Here is a 3172-nt window from a genome sequence, read left to right as displayed (position 1 = left end):
AACCAAGGTCTTCATGCTTGTGCAGCAAGCACTTTGCTGACTGAATCATCTCTCTGCCCTTATATTAATTCTTATGAAACTTTTGGAACTGCTAAGGAACTTGTCAATTTCACTTGAGTTTAATGGAATAAAAAGAGTTCCCCTATTTCCTCTTGCTTGCCTATTGGTGCTGGCTGACTGTGTTTCCTCTATTTTTAATAAGAGTTTACTAATTTTATCAGTCCTTACAAAGAACCAGCCTGCATCTCCTTTAGTTTTTTTTTATTCTAATGTGTACTTTCTATTTAATTTGCTTTAAATTTTCTCTTCTCTGGCTTTCTTTGAGTTGGGTTGGCATATCTTCTTGGAATTCTCTGACTGGAAACCGACCGATTTTAAAGCTGGGGAGCTTCCAAGACTCCATATTCCCTTATGTATTGCTCTATCTGTAACTCCTAATTGCATATATTTTATTCCATTTACACATGATTTAAAATCATTTCTGATTTTTTGTATCCTTTAAACAATCCAATAAATTATTTAAAGGTCTGTTGTCAGTTATTCCTAGTGGCAAATGCCTGTATTTAGAACCTGGAGAAGGGAATTAGTAGTTACTTGAAGTTCAACTACATAAGAACTTTAGGGCCAGTTTGGGTTACATGAAACCCAGTCTCAAAAAAAGTGTTAATTTTCAGTCCTGGAATTTTTCAGATATCTTGTGACTGCATTGTAAGTTATTTTCCCTGCAATTTTACTGGGACATTTAATCACAGCGTATGATCTACTTGGGTATCTGATCTATGTGTGCTTGGAATGAAAAGCACATTTTTCACATGATGGTAATTGTTCTAAAAATGAGAATGTGTTTATTACAGCTGGCGCTTTTCTTCAAACATCCTCCATCTTCTCTGAGAGCCCCATTAATTACTGAGAGCAATGCTGGAATCTCTAACTAGATGGGGAAGTGCTCACTTATCCATTACGGTCCTCCTGGCAGTCCAAGTCTCCCTCCTGCTGGAATTTATAACTGTTTTCTCTTCCAAAATAACGTAACCTTATTACCATTGTCTATTTACTCTTGTTAATCCTCCTCATCCCCATAGCTCTTTCTCTGATATTGAGCTACCTTTCTTACACTTACTGCTTGCATCATATATATTTTTCAACTTCTTTTGAGTTAAATCATCCCCCTTTTAAAAAGCTATTTTATTTTAAATTTGTAATTACTTGCATATGGGATATGTTAGTATTCTTAGAGGCCAGAAGAGGGCATTGGATGTTCTGGGGTTAAAGTTACAGGCAACTGCAAATGGCTAGACCATGTGTTCTGGGAAGCAAACTTGGATCCTCTGGAAGAACAATATACTCTCTTAACTGCTGAGCTGTCTCCAGAAAAAAAAAAAAAAAAAAAAACCTCATTTAGTCCTTTACTAAATCCAGCATATATTTAGATTTACTTTTTTAAAAACTCTAGTTTGACAACTTAACTTTTTAATTGGAATGCATAGTAAGTCCATTTATACTTATGTTAATTATGAACATATTTTGCCTGTATCTGTTTGCTATTTATTTTCTAGTACTTGCTCCTCTTTTTTTTCTCCAGTATATTTGCTTTTTCTTTCTTGTATCTTTTGAGGTAATGTAGGTTTTTGGTGTGTGTGTGTGTGTGTGTGTGTGTGTGTGTATGTATGTGTGTGTGTATGTGTGTGTGTGTGTGTGTGTGTGTGTGTGTGTTTCATTTTAATTCTATTTATCCTGTCTCTTATAGCTTGCTCTTTACTTTAGGTTTTATAACATATGTCTTTAACTTCACAGCCTATATAACATTTTTTTAGTACAATATCACATAAAACAGAAGACAACTGTAGCAAAGTAATCCTATCTGTGATGCCCAAACAATGTGTTGTTGTTATATAATTTACACACTCATGTTTTAATACCATTATAAAAGGAGATTATAATTTTTATTTGAATTGGTGTCTTAGTTAAGCTTTCTATTCCTGTGACTGAAAGCCATTTAGGGAGGAACAGGTTTATTACAGCTTTCAACTCTTAGGGTCACACTTCATCACTGAAGAAAGTTTAGATAGAAACTCAAGACAGGAGCCTAAGGGCAGGAACTAAATCAGAAGCCATGGAGGCTAGTTACTGGGTTCTTCTTCTCTGGCTTATGCTCAGCCTGCTTTCATATACTACCCAGAACCACCTGCCCAGTGGTTCTCTCCACAGTGAGCTGGACCTTGCCACATCAATCATTAATCAAGACATTATTCCAAAGACTTGCTTATTGGCCAATCTCATGGAAGCATTCTTTTACAATTAAAATTCCCTCTTCCATGGGGCAGGAAAATAGTTAAGAGTCTGAGAAACAGGAGGCTTATTATGAGACTGAGTCTTCTAGAAATATCGGGTGCTACATACCCATGAAGACTTGACAACATGGCTACCTAAACATAACCCAAACAAGAATAGTCATGGACATGTTGACATGAGAAAGAGAAAGTCCATGAAGCCTCAGTCTCAGACAAAGAACTGCAGGCAACTGAGAATGCTGAGAGCCAGAGACATAGTCTTACCCAGGGAAGAACTCACCAACTGATTGTCCAGTAGCAAATGCTCAGCCTTGAAAACATAGCCATACAGGCAGATTTTAGAAACTGAGCAGGTTGTATTTATATATTTAGGAATATGCATATATGCATATGCAACAACAGTTAAGGGGAAAATGTCATGTATTTGAAGGAGAGAAAGTGGCTGGGGTATATGGAGGTTGGAAGGAGGAAAGGGAAGGCAGAAAGTGTAATCATAGTATAATCCCAAAAAGCAAGAAAAATTTAAAAAAGAATGCCCTTCCCAGACATATCTGTTTGTGTCAGATTAACAAAAGCCAACCAGTATCTCTAGATACTCCCGTTTATGACATATTCTCTTAAATTACAACTGCTTGTGCATCACCCAAATTCTGTTCTTTGAATCATCAAGCCACAAATCTGTAGTTTTCTGTTTGAGTACTAGCTGCTTCATATCGTGAGGTCTAGTGTGTGTGCACATAGAAGAAACGGTTGCTGGAGATTTTCCTAGCTTCGCATAGAAATTTGAAGCATCTAATTTCCTCAGGTTTCTGCTTCCTTTTTGATTTTTCTACTGTGCCTTCAAATAGGTGGATATATATATATATATATATATATATATA

This window comes from Grammomys surdaster, unplaced genomic scaffold (genome assembly GCF_004785775.1).
Source record: "Grammomys surdaster isolate TR1022 unplaced genomic scaffold, NIH_TR_1.0 271, whole genome shotgun sequence".
Taxonomy (NCBI): Eukaryota; Metazoa; Chordata; class Mammalia; order Rodentia; family Muridae; genus Grammomys; species Grammomys surdaster.
The sequence above is the reverse complement of the archived record's forward strand: the minus strand, read 5'-3'. Positions refer to the sequence as shown.